The sequence below is a fragment of the Triturus cristatus genome, chromosome 5_1 (assembly GCF_964204655.1).
Source record: "Triturus cristatus chromosome 5_1, aTriCri1.1, whole genome shotgun sequence".
NCBI lineage: Eukaryota > Metazoa > Chordata > Amphibia > Caudata > Salamandridae > Triturus > Triturus cristatus.
Window position 1 is genome coordinate 71,250,620 of NC_140587.1, and position 20,300 is coordinate 71,270,919.

The following is a 20,300-nucleotide window of genomic DNA, read 5'->3' on the forward strand; positions in this document are numbered from 1 at the left end:
TGGCCTGGCACCTGGCCCTCTGGCGCAACAGCAGCACCTCATCCAATGACATTCTCTGCCACATGGACTTGCTGGTCACTGTCTGTCTAATGTTGACAAAGACTGTGGCATGGACTCTGATGACTTCCAATGGCAAGGATCCCAACTCCCCCTGTGAACTTTGGATTACAGACAACCGGCGAGCACCACTTTGCATCCACCCCAAACACGTACCCCACCACCAATAAAAATATTAGAAATCACGAGATGATGCCGTCAACTGTGCGGACAGACCTATTTCGAAGAGCAACAGTCATGCGCAGAGGTCAGGGATCATGTGGAGTGTCCTGGGGTGGGAGTCCCAGGTATGTGTAGCCAGGTGGGAGAACTATGTCCTGCAAGCAGGAGTCAGGTGGATGTGGAGAATGGTGGCCAGGCCAAGGTTGGATGCATGGAGATGGCACAATGGGGTCTTGGATGACAGTGCCACAAGGTTGTGTTGGGGGCGTGGTCGTGGGCTGCCTCCTGAGTGTGGCCGTGGATTGTGAAGGTCATCCTGCAGATGACAGTGATCCATTGCCGCTATCCCTGTTGGACGGTGATGTGGCTGGGTTGCCGGATGTTGAAGCAGAGCTGTGCAGATGCACCCTGGATGTGGACAAGTGTCATGGGAGTTGTAAGGTACTTCTCCCTAGAGTGCAGGGTAGGATTGGACACGGATGTCGAAGTTGACCTGGGGGATGGTCTGTCTTGCCTTGAGGTGGATCGAACTGTGGACCTTGTGCATAATGCAGAGTGTGCTGAGGCCTGAGGTACAGATGCTGGTGATCAGCATAGCACATGTGAGCAAGCATTCCATGATGCACACCAGCTCGTGTGCGTGGACACTGTGTGCCTGTGCAGGGCCCTTGCGGGTGGGACACAAGCAGTTGACCCAGCTGTAAGGGGACAATCCGCAGATGAACACCTCAGTCGTGTACAAGTCCAGCATCAGGTGGCCAACGTGCAGCCATCTGCCAATGGATACCATGAATTATTCAATATGAGAACTGGCAAGGATTGCGTCTTTGGGGAGGGTGAGGAGCACCTGCCTGTCAATGGGACACCAGATGATGATGAGATGCAGTGCGCATGTCATGGTGTAGAGGGGGATCCTGGACACATTGTAGACTGACACGCTGAGACATGATACCTGTGCCATGTGTCCCACAACGACACCATACTACATGCAGAGGCCTGGAGTACCACTCACATGGCCATGTTGGGGTACAGAGCCGGTGGGGAGTAGGAGGGACATGACCTGGTTGGTGTGACAGGGCCTAGAAGGCGTGCCAGCGCTGTGTAGGCAGTTGGAGTTGCACACTCATTATGCAAAGGTGTTGTGTGGGCGATGAGTGCATGCCTGAGTGCATGCAACAGATGTATTGGATGGACATTGCTTGGTGGGTGGCCTCAACATCATGGTGTAGCGTGATGTGGCACATGCCAGGACATGAGGCACGTGCAATGTGCACGTAGCATGTGCAGACGGTCCAGCCTTTGCCACCGCAACTGTGTCACACACAAGCAGATTACACCAAAATGAATGGGTGGAGGGAGGAAGGGGGGTGCGTCTTAGAGGTGTGTGTGTGAGGACAAATCTAGAAACTGTGTGCCCTTGCTGCAGGGCCTGCAGCAGCAGGCGCCATGTCCTGAAAACCATGCCACAAGTTGCACACTAACACAAGCATGTCAGAAAGGACTACTGCAAAAGGTGTATGAGAAGGGAGGAGTGTCTGGTTCAACATGGCACACACACAGACAATGGATGCACATGCAGCAAAGTGGCCCTTGTGGGGACTGAGATGGCAAAATACCTACACAGCCATGTACATCGTGCACAATACATATCATAATCCCTGACAAACAGCTTGCATCTTGCTACTCTACACATAGACTCATATGCACAATCTGTGACAACTATGCCAGACATGCCGCATGCACAGTGGCAAGAGACCTGCATTGACAGAGATGAGGCACCTTGGAGGCTGAGGGACACCTTTATTAGTCATGTTTGCCGGAAGGCAAATGCATCTATATTAACAGATGCACAGGTCATGTGGATGATCATGTGGAACCTACACTGCCCCCCCCCCTTTGCACCACAGATGCAGGAAACCCATAGAACTGGCACACAAGTGACAGGTTTGAGGCAAACACCCCGTGCTGCTCACGGAGAGGCTGCAATTCACCATTGAGCCACTAATGGGGATGTCCCACACTATGTCAACCCGGTGCATCCCGTATGTTTCCAAGGGCAGTGTTACACACATTGATGCCTTCATCACAATCCACAATCACATTACAGATGACTGTCACCAAGTGTGACTATCAATTCAGGTGAATCCAGCTCCATGTCATGTGACCCATGGTGATTCTACATGTATGCTAAGTAACCAAACATGAACAGGAGCAGTGCACACACATTCCGAACAAATAGCACACCCAAAAAGCCGTGGTGCATCCCTTACCCTAAGGTGATTTTCTGACATGTCCGTGCATGTTACGCTGATTCAGCACACGTTGCTGTATTCATGAGGAATAGCAGGAGCACAACAATGCCACCAGCAGACAGCATGCACAAATACCTGGGGATGAGAGACACACAAGAAGTGAGCCAAAAGAAGCACATCCGCATGCATGGGCATGTACTCGACACGTATAAGGTTGTCAACATGCTAGGTGAAAATAGTGTTTCAGGTAAGACATACTGTTATTACACCATCACTCGAGTGACACATCCAAACACACCTCTGACTCACTTGCCAGACATGCAGATGGACCCACACATTGCAACACATGCCACACAAGGCTCAATGCGTGCACACTCAGACACTGCAACTCACCACTTAGCAAAGAAGTTGCGTATGAGCCGACTCCGGATGTCCTCTTCCTCCTCCTCCTCAACATCACTTGCCTCGTCACCAAGCCCCTCGTCCTCCACGGGTGGATGTTCCTGCTCATCCGGATCCAGGATGAGTGGCACAGCTTTCTCCACTGCCATGTTGTGCAGCATGCAGCACACAAGGAAGATTTTGCAGACCTTCACCGGTGCATATGGGAGTGTGCCGCCGGTCTTGTGGAGGCACCGGAATCGGCTCTTCAGGAGGCCAAAGGTCCTCTCTATCACTCGCCTGGTCTGCCCATGGGCGTTGTTGTACCGGTGATCGGCAGCTGTTCTGGGGTTGCGGAGAGGTGTGATCAGCCATGGCATGTTGGGATAGCCAGAGTCCCCTACATGGAAACATCATGGACAGAAGTGGGTCAGGAGAAGCAGTAAGACAGAAAGATGACGCTAAATACAGGAGTAACAGAGTATACCCACCAACAAGACATGCTCGTTCGTTGCGCAGATGCAGCATCATTTCAGGCACCCTGCTACGCCTCATGATGTAGGCATCGTGTGCTGATCCTGGAAAACGAGCACAGATATGGGAAATCACCATGTTAGCAAGACACACCACAAGGGCATTAATGGAGTGGTAATGTTTCCTGTTCCTATAGGCTACCTCCTGAGCCTGTGGTGGTACCAAAGACACATGTGTCCCATCAATAGACCCAATGACATGGGCCATCCCTCCCAGGGCATAGAAGTCACCCTTGACAACTGTCAACTGCTCAGGAGTTGGGAAATGAATAAACTCATCCAGGTGAACCAACATGGCCTCTAAAAAATCATGCAGGACACGGCTGAACATGGTCTGGGACATGCCACCAACATGAGCAATGGTATGTTGGAACGTACCCGTGGCAAAGAAATGTAGGGCTGCCATCATCTTCATCTTGGGTGTCAGTGCAGTAGGATACCTGTGTAGCGGTTGGAGGTGTGGTGCCAGCCTTGCTGTCAAGTTCAGAATCAACCGTTGGGTGAAGCGGTAGCGGCGTATACAGTCCCGTTCCCTCAGGGCAGCCAAATCCGGGATTGGTCGGGGGAGAGGCGGAGCCCTGCAGTAATTTGGAAGGGACAACGAAGAGTGAGTACAGTACAACAACACTGTCAATGTACTGAGCACATGTTGAACAGCCAATACACAAATGCTACATGCAGAGTCAGGTCTGTGCAACATATCCTGGACACGTATGCCAGTCAGGTGACACTCCTACCAAGAGCCATCTACAAACGTGGATTCACAAGCTCAACATGACATGGCATGAAACTAGCTATGGGCCAGTGTAAGTGAACAGGCAGACGCATTACAGGAGTGACAGACATCCACATGTGTGCAGAAGAAGGATGTTTATCATACAGACAGTTTGCGGAACACTAGAGGCACAGGTCACATGTCCCTGAAAAAAGGACAGACCACACACCTTGCCATGAAGGGGTACATGTCAAAACTGATCACACATACATTGATACTACGCAGATATGTCCTTGTCTCGCAAGTCCATGTTCGATGCATACATACACACGTTACGTCTGATTCCACATGTGTCCTGGTGTGCATAATAGTGTGCCATGCCCATCCACACACATGCACATGTTGGATGCAGCAACTGCAGATGCATTTGACGGAACACCAACAGCAAGCTTATGGGAACACATGACACACACATGACATACTCACATCGTGCAATGCCGGTAGTCACATGTCAGGTGTCATTATCCGTGTACCTGGCATCAGGGGACAGTTGCGGGTGTTGGCGACTGTGCCATGCCAGTGACGCAGTGCTCAACAAGTCTGTACTACATGCACACATGTCAAAGGTGTGAAGGGGATGTGTTGCACATAGTGCAGCTTGACACATGACATGTGTACACAGCTCATCACACATCTACTGGGTTCAAACATGAGGAGATTTGTGCCACATCACAGCCTGACACACCTAGGCCCGAGACATGTAGGACTGCACTGACAATGACTTGATGTCCAGCCTCGGCCAAGTATGACAGCTCAATTCCTTTGTGTGTGCCGCCTGTCACCAGTGTAAGGTGTGAAACGAACCGTACACACGCTCTGAGGGCGTGTGTATGGTCCTTATCACTATGGTAGTGCAGCCGTAGGCGTACGCGATAGTGATACGGTCCGTACATGCGTGTGTAGGGTCAGTACCACTATGGTTGTGTCGCCGTAGGCGTATGCCATAGTGATACGGTCCGTACACGCGTGTGTAGGGTCCGTACCACCATGGTTGTGTCGCCGTAGGTGTACGCCATAGTGATACGGTCCGTACACGCGTGTGTAGGGTCCGTACCACTATGGTTGTGTCGCCGTAGGCGTACGCCATAGTGATACGGTCCGTACACGCGTGTGTAGGGCCCGTACCACTATGGTAGTGTTGCCGTAGGCGTACGCCATGGTGATACGGTCCGTACACGCGTGTGTAGGGTCCGTACCACCATGGTTGTGTCGCCGTAGGCGTACGCCATAGGGATACGGTCCGTAGTTTTGAATCATGTGTCATATGTATACAGGTGTCTGGTTCTTTCCTGTCTCTTCACCTTGCCCACAGCATCGCTGAACCTCTCTAGTCCGGAGAGGACCCTGTTCACCAGCCGCTGGAAGGTGGCCGGGGCATTCTTCATTCCGAACGGCATCACCCTAAAGCGGTAGTGCCCATCCGGGGTGGAGAAGGCGGAGTGCTCCTTGGCTCCCTCGGTGAGGGCAATCTGCCAGTATCCACAAGTTAGGTCGAAGGTGCTGAGGTAGCGAGCGGCCCCGAGGCGGTCGATGAGCTCGTCTGCGCGGGGGATAGGGTGAGCGTCCGCTCGGGTGACCGCATTGAGTCCTCAGTAGTCCACGCAAAACCTCAGCTCGGGGGCGACACCAGGGGCAGCCGCTTTCGGAACCAGGACTACCGGGCTGGCCCAGGGGCTGTCGGAGGGTTCAATCACCCCGAGGGCCAACATCTTCGCTACCTCGGTCTGGATGCAGGTTCGGACCCGATCAGGGACCCGGTAGGCCCGGTGTCTCACTGGCGGGCTGTCGCCGGTGTTCATGTCGTGGACACACCAGTCGGTGACCCCAGGGGTTAGGGAGAAGAGGTCCACGAACTGCCTTAGTAGCTGGCGGCAGTCGTCGGACTGTTGGGCTGTGAGGGCGGTTGACAGTCTCACCCCCTCCACGGAACCATCGGTCTCTTTCGCCCCCAGGGGGTCTGGAAGGGGCTCGGTGTCTTCTTCGGCCCCATCGTCGGTGGCCAGGAGTAAACTCAACTCCGTCCTCACAAAGTGGGGTTTGAGGCGGTTCACGTGGAGGACCCGGAGGGGGTTCCGCGGGGACTGCACATTGACGAGATAGGTGACTTGGCTCTTCCGTTCGACCACCTTGAAGGGTCCAGTCCATTTATCTTGGAGGGCGCAGGGTTTCACCGGGGCCATGACCCAGACTTGTTGGCCCGGCTGAAACTCGACCAGCGTAGCGTTCTGGTCATACCAGCGCTTCATCTCTTCCTGGCTAGCCTCGAGGTTCGCCTCTGAGAGTTCTCAGAATTTCCGGGTCTGGTTGCGGAGCGCCAAGATGTATCGGAACACATCCGGAGGGGTCCCCCGGAGAGTCGTTTCCCAACCCTCCTTGACCAGGCTCAGGGGTCCCCGGACGGGGTGTCCGTATAGCAGTTCGAATGGGCTGAACCCCAGGGATCTTTGTGGGACCTCTCGGTAGGCGAACAGGAGGCAAGGGAGGAGGACGTCCCATCTCTGGCGTAGAGGTTCGTCGAGGCCCATGATCATTCCCTTCAGTGTCCTGTTAAATCGCTCGACTAGGCCATTCCCTTGGGGGTGGTATGGGGTGGTGAACTTGTACGATACTCCGCACTGCTGCCATAGGGACCTCATGTATTTGGAGACAAACTTCGTGCCCCGATCACTCACGACTTCGCGGGGGTACCCCACGCGGGAGAAGATCCCCATCAAGGCCCGGCCTACCACGGGAGCCGTCACGGTGCGGAGGGGGATGGCTTCGGGGTAGCGGGTGGCATGGTCCACCAGGACGAGGATGAACCGGTGGCCCTGGGCGGTTTTGGGGTCCAGCGGTCCCACGATGTCGATTCCTACCCGCTCAAAAGGGGTACTGACGACGGGGAAGGGTTGTAGCGGAGCCTTGCGCTTCCCCCCACTCTTTCCGCTCGCCTGGCACGTGAGGCAGGACTTGCAGTGGGCCTCCACATTTGCTCGCATCTTAGGCCAATAGAAGTGGGTGACGAGTCGCTGGTAGGTCTTATCTTGGCCTAAGTGTCCGGCCAGGGGTACATCATGGGCCAGGCCCAGGAGGAGACTTCGGAAGCGCAGGGGTACCACCAGTACTCGGGCCGAGCCCAACTCGGCCGACTTCTGTTCGCTGTACAGGAGGCCGTTTTCCCAGTATACCCAGTGGGTGCCGGTCCGGTCACCTGCTGCTTGGGCCTCGGCCTGCTGTCGGGGTCCAATGAGAGAAGGGCAGGTGGATTGTTCTTGGCAGAATTCTTCTCGGGAGGGGCCTCCCTCGCAGTGTCACTGGGCCATTTCTGGCAGGTCCCCGAGCTCGGTCAGGGGCTCGGGGTCTGGAGGCACGGACCCCTCGTCGGGAACGGTCGCTTCGTCCGGAAGGGGGTCGTCGGGCTCGGGTGGTGCATCCCGGACCTCGGGGATGGTGGCGGTGTTCAGCGGCATGGCCTCCCCTCCCTCGGAGGAAGGCAATCTGAGAGTCATCGAACGCGTGGTGGCGCATACCCATTCGGGTAGGCCCATCATCTCGAGATGGGCTCTTCGTTCCACTTGTCCCCACGGGGAATTCTCAAGGTCGTTGCCCAGGAGGCAGTCTACGGGCTGGGAGGTTCGGACTGCCACCTTCAACTTGCCGGTGACTCCCCCCCATTCGAAGGGAACTAGGGCCATCCGGCAGAGGCTCCTGGAATTGTCTGACGATATGACTGGACAAAAGGCGTCGGGCAGGATCTGATCTTCGGAGACCAGGTGACAGTGAACCGCCGTGACACTCGCCCCCGTGTCCCGGAGGCCCTCGACGCGGTGACCGTTGACCGTCACCTGCTGTCGGTACTTCTTCGTGTTGGCGAGCAGGGACGTTCCGGGGACCATCTCTCGGTCCCCTAGGGAGACCAAGGCCATGGCGGCTGGTTCCCATTCTTCGGAGTCTTCCATCTCTTCCCCCAGAGCTACGGAGGCCATTTGTCGAGCCGGCGGGGTTGTCGTGGCGGGTCGTTGGTACATGGGACATTGAGGGTCGCTGGCATAGTGTCCGGTCTGTTGGCAGCGAAAACAGGTGATCCTCACTCGGGGCCCCGACCTCCCCGGCGGCCCGGTGCTGGCCGGAGGTGGAGCTGGGAAGGGCGGAGGTTGTCCTCTGGGGGGACTGAGCTGGGATCCCCCCGGGAGTTCTCTTGGCTGGCCTTGATTCCCTCCGCCCCTCTGGCGGGGGGGTCCCTGACTGTGGCGACCGTAGTCTCCCACGGGACCCCGGGAGGCCCGGGTGTTTACCCATTGGTCAGCCTCGACGGCCAGTTTTCGAGGGTCCGTGAGTTTGCTGTGCAGGAGGTGCTGGCGCAACTCCACAAAGCAATTGGCGGACAAGTGTTCCCATGCGATTAGGTCGAACAGCTCCTCAAAGGTGGAGACCTTGCTGCCCTTGATCCACCCGTCCAAGGCCCGGCTGTAAAAGTTCACGTACTCCACCCAGGTGGTACCGGGTATCTTCTTGCAGTCTCTAAATCGTTGCCGGTACATTTCAGGGGTGAGCCCATATCTGGCTACTAGGGCCTCTTTCATGTGACTGTAGGAGTTCAGCACCGTGGAGGGCAGGTCCAGCAGGGTATCTCTCCCCTCGCTCAGGAACCGGCCCCACAGCCCAGCCCCCCAGTCTTTCTGCGGGACTCGGTGGGAGGTCATGGCGACTTCGTAGGCCTTGAACCATTGCTGGATGTCGTCGTTCTTATAGTATTCCTTCACCACATCCTTGGGGATGTGGACCTTTGGTTCCACGACGGAGGAGAGGGGTTGAGTTTCCGAGGGTCTGGCCTCCGCATTCTTAGCCTTGAGCTCGATCTCTTTCAGGCTATGTTCATGCTCCAGTTGGAGTGTTCTTTCTTCGTGTTCTCTCTGTCATTTCTTTTCCTCGAGTTCTCCTTGTAGGCGTAACTGTTCTACCGCCAGCTTCTTTTCGGCCAGTTTTAGCTCTCCCTCGATTTTTAATTTTGCTAGTTCTAGTTCGTGGTTGCGACCTCTTTCTCGGTCTGCTAGCTCCTCTGGGGATGGGCCCCCCTCGGGGGCGCCGTTCCTCCCCGGGGTGCTTCGTGGTTCGTTTGGCGGCTCTCCTTCTGTTTGTGTCCGGGGAGCTCCTGCCTCGACCCAGGTTTTTAATGCTCCCTGGAAGTCCTCTTTCGTGCTTAGTCCGGTGGTAGCGATTCCAAGGTCTTTGCAAAATTGTTTCAGTTCTCGGTGCGTATAAGATTCCAACTGGTCCTCTCGGAATGTCGTGCTCGTGTTGGTACCTGCGGCACCTAGGGAGGTTTCTCCTTCCATTTCTTCTTGGTAGTGCGTCAGCCGTTTACTGTACGATCTCTAGGTGTTGGCTCGGATCCCGTCGCCTGCCACCAAATGTTGGAAGGCGTTCACCGGGGAGGCTGCGGAATGCGTTCCTGCCCACCCGGAGACCCACCTTTCCCAGAGTTAGGCTGAGCAAGAGCGGGGAGGCCCTTCCGGGAAGGGTCTCGTACCTAGGGTCGCACACGCTGCGCTTACTCTCTTCTGATAGAGGGACACCACACAGTAGTTCTTCGTAAGACAATATACTTTATCGTTAGTTGTAAGGGATCTTTATGATCCGGAAGGCAGGTAAAGAATTAGTGCCACAAGCGGTGGCGATCTCGTGATGGGGGGTATGGGGGTAGCGGGACAGTCTTTGAGTCAGTGTCTCTGCGGAGTATCCGGCGCACAGCTCTCAATCCTCGAGCTGAGGGGATGTTGCTTCTCTTGGCAATCTCTGCCGATTCTCTTGGAGGAGGGGGCCGCGAGTCACTCAGCAGGCACAGGAGGTTCGTAGTTCGGGGAGCCGCGACGGCGTCAGCAGGGCTCAGATGGTTCAGAGTACGGGGAGCCGCGACAGCGTCAGCAGGGCTCAGATGGTTCAGAGTTCGGGGAGCCACGACAGCGTCAGCAGGGCTCAGATGGTTCAGAGTTCGGGGAGCCGCGACCGTGTCAGCAGGGCTCAGGTGGTTCAGAGTTCGGGGAGCCGCGACAGCGTCAGCAGGGCTCAGATGATTCAGAGTTCGGGTAGCGTTCTTCGGTTCGGGGAGCGATCGAGCCGCGACCAGGTCAGCAGGCTCTGGTCAGTCCAGGTCTTCTCTGCCTCCCGTCCCGTCCGCACCCCTTGTTATACTTCCCCTCCTCTTTAAAGTCCGGAGTCCTCGCCGAGAGGGGTCTTGGTGCCTGGGAGCGGTGTGTCGGGCTTCCTGTCGCTCGGCCCTTTGATCTGTTCAGGTGGGTCTGGGAGGGACTCCAGACACCCAGCAGGCGAGGCGGCCGCTCACCGGGGGCCTGGCGGTCGATCAAAACCTCCCTTGGGGAAGAGACCAGAGGTGTGACAGGGTCGGCGCCTCTCGGTCTGGCTTGGGGGGGTTTCACTCTCCCTCGGCCGGGCATGCGCGTTGGGGGTCTGGCCGGCCATCGGGATGTTGGGCCATGGTGGCCGGAGTCTGTGCCATCGAGGATCGGTGCGGTTGCAGGGTGGCTTGCTGGTTGGGAGGGCCCACGCCACGAGGCCGGTCTCACAGGGGGACTCTGCACCCACCCCTCCTATGTCTGGGCACTGCTGGGGCTGATGGCCACACACCCCTATGTGTCTGGCCACTGGCGTGGTACGACCTGTACCCACGTCCTACGGCCTGGGTATGGGCCCTACCCCTACGTCACCACAACAATGGCGGGATGGCCCGTACCCATGCCTTTTGGACGTGGGTACGGGTCGTACCCCCATTGTTGGGGTGCCGTAGGGGTACGTACCGTACCCATGCCTTTAGGGCGTGGGTACGGCTCGTACCAAGCGTACCCCTACATCACCACTGAAATGGTGGTACGGGCCGTACCCATGCCTGTGGGACGTGGGTACGGGCCGTACCACCATTGCAGTGGTGATGTCGGCGTACGCGTGGTACGGCCCGTAGCCACGCTCTGGAGGCGTGGGTATGGCCCGTACCTCCATTGTTGGGGTAACGTAAGGGCACGCACCGTACCCACGCCTTGGGAGCGTGGGTACGGGTGGTACCACGCCCACCCCTACGTCACCCCACAATGGCGGTACGGGCCGTACCCACGTCCCATAGGCATGGGTACGGGCCGTACCACCATTGCAGTGGTGATGTAGGGGTACGCGTGGTACGGGCTGTACCCACCCTCTGGGGGCGTGGGTACGACCCGTACCTCCATTGTTGGGGTGACGTGGGGCACGCACCGTACCCACGCCTTAGGAGCGTGGGTACAGGTCGTACCATGCCCACCCCTACGTCACCCCACAATGGCGGTACGGGCCGTACCCACGTCCCATAGGCATGGGTAGGGGCCGTACCGCCATTGTTGGGGTGACGTTGGGGTGGGCGTGGTACGACCCGTACCCACGCTCTTGAGGCATGGGTACGGTGCGTACCACAATTGTTGTGTTGCCGGTTCGCGTCCGTGTTGACTTCCGTTGTGAGGCCTTGGTGGAGACGCCCACACCCCCGAAGTGACCAGGCCCTGGGGGTCAGGTATGTGCAGGGCATGTATGATTTTGGACTTGGGGGGTGATGTTTCCTGCCCCTGCCCCCCCTTTGCCCCTGGGTGTTGTTCTGACCTTCTGCAGCGTCTGCGTCGGTTCCTGTACACCAGGTGGACTGCTATGAGGGCCGGGATGACACTTAGGTTGGGGTCCATGGCTGTCCGTCGCGTACAGGTGCTCCTTCTGCGCGTCGTCCTGATTTCCCGGCAGTTTTTGGGTGCCGTAAAATATTGTCCGTGCGGAGTTACGTGGGCACGAATCGTACTTGCTGGTTCGTGAAACGCTGCCTGACTCCGTTTGGACGTCACGTCTGTGGCGTCCCAGATCAGAATTGTGGGTATATTTTGGTCGGTCGGTGATTTTTACAATTCGTACGGCAATGGTGTTTGCGTACGAATCGTACTTGCATGTTTGTATGGTATTTTTCCCGGGTACGAGTCGGACGGAGAAAACCCTCCGTCCGACGGTTCGTTCCCGGGTTTTACATGATCGGAATCGACACCAAAGTGTCCCCATAAAAACTACAGTTTTGTAAAAATTCAGTCAAATACTTGGGACATCAAATAGAAAGAGTAGTTAGAAGAGTGACCTCCAAAAGAATCAGAATAATTAGACAAATGCAGTTGCCACGAACCCAAAAAAAAATAAGGATATTCCTAGGAGTTGTAGGATATTGTAGACAATGGATTGTAGGATTTGCTTTACTAGCCAAACCTTTGATACAAATGACCAGAAAGAGAGCAAAGGATCCTATAGAATGGAATGAGAAAAGTGTAGGATTTTTTAGGAAATTGCGCGAATGTCTGTGTGAAGCACCTGCTTTGGGCATGCCCGACTATTCAAAAGAATTTGCAATATTCTGCTATGAGCGGGGTAATTGTGTGCTTTCAGTCCTAACACAGAGACACGGATTAATGAGAAGGTCAGTGGCCTACTTTTCTGCTACCTTGGATCCTGTGGCCTGTGCATTACCAGGTTGCCTGAAAACTGGTGCTGTAACCTGCGTAAGCATAGAGCATAGTGAGTCAATTGTGATGGGACATCCTATCATGGTGTACGTTCCTCAAGCAGTGGTGATTGTATTGACCAGGACACGAACACAGTACCTTACACCCAGTAGGCTGACGAAATATGAAAGAATAATACTTGGAGCTGAAAATGTGACAATAGTGAGGTGCACTTTTCTTAATCCCGCTACCTTACTACCTGATCCATATGCAGAAGAAGTGAGAGATGAAGTTGAGCATGAATGTATTGACGTGACTAAACTTAGCACCAAACCTCGTCATGACATACAAGAAGAACCATCAAAAAATGCAGAACATGAGCTGTTTGTAGATGGCTCATGCATGAGACATGAGGAGGAAGGATTAAGTGCTGCTTACGCTGAATGTACATTAACTGGGATAATCGAAGCATCCTATTTACCAGAGGTCAAATCTGCACAAGTCGCTGAATTAGTAGCTTTAATTAAAGCGTGAAAAATTGGGAAAATTTGGAGAGTAACCATATTTACTGACAGTCAATATGGTTATGGGTTGTGCATGATGTTGGCCAACTGTGGATGCAGAAGGATTTCCTGACTTCTTCAGGGACTCCTATTAAAAATGTAATTTTTGTGAAAGAATAACTGGAGGCAATTCAATTACTAAAAGAGGTAGCCGTGGTCTGCTCACCAATCAGGAAATGACTATGTGACAGCAGGTAACTGATATGCTGACCAGGTTGCCCAACATTGTGCAAGGCATAAGATTGCCTTAAACCAGAAAATTGAAACTTGTTGAATCAGCTGCCAACTTATGCTACTTGCAGGAGTGAGAACCTGGGAGGAGGTGAAAGGTCTGCAGGATTCAGTAGACATGAGAGAAAAGTAAGAGTGGGTGAAAATAGGATGTCAAAGAAGGGCGGAAGATGGTGTGTGGGTTTGTTATGATGGCAGACCAGTCATGCCAGACAGCATGCTTGCGCCAATGGCTAGAATGTACCATGGAGACACACATGTGGGCAGGGATGCAATGATTTGACTCTTTAGACAAGATTGGTTTAACGCAAAGTTCAGGAATGTAGCAGAGAGCCTTTGCCAGAGATGTTTAATATGTCAACAAATGAACCCTGGCAGGAAAACATTAGTCTGCATGGGAAAGATTGGGAAGGCAGAGGGACCTTTTGTGAGACTCCAGTTAGATTTTATTCAACTGCCTGCTTGTCAAGGGTTGAAATATGTACTTGTCATAGTTTATTTTCAAAGTGGATGTAAGCATACCCGGCCCGAAGAAATGACAGCTCGACAGTGGCCAAACTTTTATTAAGAGAACTCATTCCTAGATTTGGTTTTCCAGTAACGGTTCACTCAGATAGAGGGTCACATTTTAATAATGAAATAATTTGACTAATTTGTGAAGCTTTCAAAGTCGAACAGAAATTGCACTGTGCTTACCGTCCAGAGGCTTCTGGAGTGGTAGAACAATTGAATGGCACAATCAAGTCAAGACTCAGGAAGGTGTGTGCATCCACCCCACTGGAATGGCCTGATGCTTTGCCTATTGTTCTGATGGGACTCAGAAGTATTCCATACAGAAATACTGGATTGAGTCCCCATGAAATACTCATGGGAAGAGTAATGAGACAAGCATGTGTACCAGTACTGTTGAATATAATTGATAACTTGGTTTTGGAGTATTGCAAAGAGTTGGCTGACAGAGTGCATTCTATCTCTCATCAGGTTGGGGAAGACGCTTTCAACAGACAGCTGAGCCACTCACATGATTTGAATCCCTGTGACTGGGTAGTTGTGACGAATCACACTCGAGAATCATGCCTAGCACCAAGGTAGGATAAACCGCATCAAGCTATTCTGACTACCTCGACAGCTGTAAAGTGTGCAGGATTGCTCAATTGGATCCATGAAAGCCATACCAAAAGGATACCATCTCCTGAAGAAGAAGAGTTCCGATTGAAACCAGGAATCGATGGTGCTGAAGGTTGTGCAGCTGAAGACCTTCCTATAGAAGATCCTGAAGTAGCTGCCCAAGATCAACCGAGCACTTATCAGGACGACTAGATCTCAGTGGTGGACATACCTGAAGTACTTATAAGAACTAGAAGTCAAACACAGTTAGATAGACAGGAGGAGAGTGAGGACCAGACAGGTATAGAAGAAGTTGCTCAGGAAAGTAGGGACACGACTGTTAGGGAACCTGAGCAGGAACAGATAAGGAGAGAACAATATACACAGCCAGAAGAAACTCAAAGCACTGTTCCGGAGTCTGAGGAGGGACAGTCAGGAATTAGAGAAACCGTTCAGGCAGAAGAAGGTAAAAAGTTAAAAAGACCTGAACAGGACCAGATAAGCACAGAAATGCAAGTTCAGGATACAGAAGAAAAAACAGACATCACTAATCCTGAACAGGGTCAGATTAAGGTAGATAAACCCATCCAGGCAGAACAGGCCGAAATAATAAGCCCTGGACAAGGTCAGAAAGTGAGGAAATCTGAAGACAAAGCTGATCAAGTTGTGCCAAAATCTAAAAAAAAATAAAAGGATTCTTGATGAACCTGGCAGTGCAGTGAAGTCGAAAAGGTGATAATTGGCCAAGAATTATCAAGAGACTGAGATATCGACTTAAGTAAATCAATGAAAAACATGATCAAGTAAATGAAGTAACTAGTGAATCTGGAACCTCCAAAGTAATACCAAAACGAAGGAGTCAAAGATTGAAGACATTGAATAACAAGTTCAAGGGTCCTGAATGGACATATGTTATTCTTGAAGACTTTGAAAATTTCGACTTAAATGAAGAAAGTGATGAAGAACTGAATGTTGAACAAGTTAAAGAAGAAGTGAGGCCGACCTGAAAGAGAAAAGACGCCTAAGGTGTTATCTCATACAAGGTTCTGAAGTTAAGAAGATATAATCTTCTTGCCCAAGATGTCTGATAATAATGTTGCTGGAAAAGCAAACCAAAGCTGTATAAAGAAGTGTTGTAGGATCTGTATATGTAGTTTAATACTAGTCCTCATAATATGGGTGATATTAGCAATAGCTATTCCCTACCTGATGGTTACTGACAAACAAAATAGTACTAGCACACACGCAGAAGTTGCAAACCTTAAAGGACGTAGAGTAGACTTAGAAACACCAGATGAGCTAGATTTACACCACACTGTAGATAAGAATGAAACTGATTTAAATGTATTTGCAAATCTCTTAGTACATTATGTAGAAACTATGGAAGTTAGTGATTGTTACGTTTGCATGAGATTGCCAAGTTCAGTAGCTAAAGGGGTAACTTATCATCATTTACCTTTGACTTATGGAATTTCACGTGGTGTACTGGCTAGTTTATTCTGTGGAACTGGAAAACTGCAGTATTATTATTCAAATGTAGATGTAATATTTTCAGAAGTTCCCATGCGAAAGAGCGTGAACCCTGTCCTTAGTACTAGAGACTCACAATTCATGGGTGAATATTTCCTAACAATGAAGACAATAGATATAGCTGAGGCACATAAACACAACTTAACCTGTAAATTGCACGAAGAAGAAAATATATTTTTGAATTTAGTAGAAAATAGGAGACAGGATTTCCAAAGAAGAGCCTCTGTACCGAAACCTCACATACCTAAATGGGCTGAAAGGGAAGACCTTTTAGTAACTGGCAAGACATGCTGCTATGTCTCTGGACTTTGAAAAGAAAGGGAAAATCTGTCTCCATAGACTCAAAACAGAATATAACAATGTATTTATTGGTTCCAGCCAATGTGAACATAACTTCTTAGTAATTGGGGGTTGGGGACTAAAAGGAGGAACTGATCCAGTATTTCCTGGAATTTATTATATTTGTGGAAACAAAGCCTATTTTAGGTTACCTGATCACTGGTATGGGAGTTGCGATTTTGGAATAGTATTCCCTAAAGTCTATCATGTTAAAAGAATCACTGGAAGCAATAATGACAGCAGTGGACTAACCAGATATAAAAGAGCTAGTGTTTCTGAAATAATAGGTGATATATTTGATGCATTGATACCTTCAGTGGGGGGTTCTACTAAATTCTCTAAAAATGTGTCAATTGTCAACAGTAGTTGATCGGTTATCTACTAATACTGCTGGAGGATTTCTACTGATTAATACAGAATTAGTTGCTGTCAGATCTATGGTTTTGCAAAATCGACTTGCCCTTGATATCTTATTGGCAAAAGAGGGTGTAGTCTGTAAAATGCTGAAAGCGCAACATTGTTGCACGTATATACCTGACAAAAGTGTAGAGATTGGAAGATATATTAAAAATATCACAAATTTGGAAGAAGAACTGAAACCACTGGAGGTTGACAGTGTATGGAAGAAAATAACAAATAGTATTTTCAACATAAGTAGTTGGTTTTCTAATATAGGTAAAGGTATTTTAGGTCAAATATTATTGCCAATCATGTGCATAACTTTGCTAGTTCTGATGATTGTATGTTGTTGCAAATGCAGTAGGAAAAGAAAGAAGTACGAAGTGAATGAGAAAGGTAGGAAAAAAAAATTAGAAGAAATACGACTTGAAGAAATGAAGGGAAATATCTATAACAGAATGAAAGGATCACATTTTAAGAGAGATAAGGGAAAGAATAAAAGATTTGAAGACATCGAAATGGTAGAATGCTAAAGTTGGCATCTGGTTTAATAGAATTTAGTGATGGCATAAAATGCCATCAGAGAGGGGATTGATGGAGCAAGGTTTCGCATGTAAAGAAACTTGCTTGTATGCAATTCGCTCGAATAACCTGTAATACTATAACCAACCCGTCCGTGAATACTAACTTTGCACCACATTTTACATAATCATATCTAGGGAAAGCTTTTCTATGTGCTGTCTTAATAAGTAACCCAAGTTTCCTAAAATGGCCGCTAAAACGCAAGAATTTTTCTGCGCATGTGTCTACTACATCTACATAGTATGATGTTTTCTGTCGCTTGGGGGGAAAACTTTGCAGCTGCGCAGTAGCTTCTAAAATGGCCGCTTTAAGGTAAAGCACTAACGCTCATGCTGAGCTGAAAGTAACCCATGTGAGTTGTACTAAGCTTTTAATGCAAAAGATTTATTAAGTAAATGGGGTTAGAGTAGAAGTAAGTGGTATACAGTGAATTCATTTAAGTTTGTATTCTAACGTGTTCTTCTTTGACTTTATTAATAGTTGCCATTCGGGCCTTGGAGTGGGACCGCGTCTCTGTTTCCATGTGACTTCTACACATGCACAGAATATCTACTTGCTCTCAACAAGTGAATTGAAATTGACTGACTGACAAACTCAAGCCCAGCAAGGACATGGGAACCCAACTTTTGACCCTACAAGAGGAAAGAGAAGCAACATTGTAAATTAGACTTACCGATCCACATATGAAATATCTGTGGGAATAAAGCTTGTGGGTATTAAAATTAAGGGGCGGGGAATTAGACAATAGACTAAAGAAAAGTATTGCACTTGGTATGGTGTGATGTCCTCACCACACTGCTTGGCCCAATCAAATTGCGGGTGAACATGGAATTGAAACATTTGGGGGTGGATCATACACTTGAATTTGGTATAACAGAGGTAAGTTATAGTTAGTCACACTTGACACTTGTCACTTGACGCTATGCTGAGATGCTGCCCGATTTTGCTGTAATCTGACTGAAGAATTCAACACTAGAGAAAGTTCAGGGAACAACCGAGGAGGCACATCTAGGAAGGGGTCCGGACGTGCCCAAGCCGGAGAGAGTAGCACCAAAGAGGGGTGTAGAGGCACTAGAAGAGGTCACCTTTCCTTGTCCTGAACCTGTCCTGAATGAATATCACTTGTTACTTAGCATGCGTTTAGTACGCATGCCATTACAACGCGGTCGTTAGTACGACCGCGTTGTTAGTTCGCATACCTTTACTACGCAATTCGGAACAACGAATTGCAGTAGGGGGGTGCTGGATGTTGCAATAGTATAATTTACTATTCCAACTCCAGTCTATGCGGACACTAGGGAAGGTGTTGGATTTTAAATCCAACACCTTCTCCCCCCTAACGCAAGTCGCTGTTCCGACTTGCGTAGTAAAGGTTTGCAAAGTAACAACGCGGTCGTACTAACGTCCGCGTCGTAATGGCATGCGAAGTATCGCATGCGAAGTAAACGCTGTTTACCGTCCTGAATCCTTGACTCTCTGATGTCGGGGTCCTCACTCCATTCTAGGTAAATTTATCTGTAGGGTAAATGCTCCATACTTGCTCTCTGTCCTTTCTCTCCTCAGGTTCTGTCGTTGCAAGAATGTATTAATGCAAACTGATTATAAGCTAACTGTACTATTCCTGATGGAGATTTCTGGTATATTCATGTGTATTTTGATTTGACTCACAAAATCATTAATTCAGATAAACTTTTAAAACTCCTTCTGAGTCTGTGGTTCTTTAAAATAAAGTTAAAGGCATTATTGTCTTTCCTCCCTATTCTAATCTACTACTAGATCTTATCGAACGTTCATTTACTCAAGAGACAGGAATGGTAAGAATACAGGTGTAAAAGGTTTCCTAGGGTAAAATAAAATTGCTGACCAGTGGATATTTGCCAGCTCATTGCGTATATGAATGTATATGGGCCCAAATGAGTGTTGTGTGTATGAATGTGTAGAGCTGGTAAACTCCGCTGCATCAGGTACAGCCCCTTTACCATCATGTAAGGATAATCATTGTTGGGTAAGACATTTTAAATTGTGTGAGTGGTCTCCGAGCAAAGTAAAAAAAAACATTGTGTTGTATCAGGAGAAGTACAGAGGGTATTGTGACCAAATAAAGTAATGCTAAGGAGATTATTCTAAAGAAGTGGGCCACGATTTGAGTGAAAGTGCCTTTTCGGGTGAGGAAAGGTGATAGTACGTTTTCTAAGCCGTTGGAAGTTGTAGAAGTATTTACGAATTCAACAAGGTTGAATGACGGCAAGGCGTGGCACATGAGCAGATTTGTGAAGTACAATAATGGGATGAAGGAATGGGCTGATGTTTAGGAAGAAACTTTCATTGGCTTTACTCCCATTTCATCTGATTGTCACGTTTTGCCTGGCAATGAACTTAATCGGAGTCCGTGCGTGTCACTTCAGTTGGGTGGCGAGTTATTACCAAGTGTAAGTCAGACACAAAAAGATGTTAGACATACCGAGACTGTCCCCAAAGGGCCTTCCTACAACAAATAAGGAAGAGAGATTGGACCACCAGAGTATCTCAAGCATTATGTCACTTTTTGTTAGTTTTTAGTTTTCCTCTTGTGCAATGTAGTGCTGATGGAGCAAGGACTCGTAGAAAAGAGACTTGCTCGGAAGCAATTCTCTCATTTAACTTCTAATATTGTATTAACCTCGTATTGTGTAAATTAATACGCACAACATTGAACATAAAAGACAGAGAAGCTTGCTTATGTGTTGTACTAATAAGTAACTCGAACAAAATCCTAAAATGGCTGCTAACTGGAAATCTTTTTTGCGCATGCTTCAACTGCATCTATGCAGTATGACGAGCTGTCGCTTGGAGGGCATTTCTTGCACACACGCAGATGCTATTAAAATGGCAGCTTGAAAGCTCACATGCTTAGCATC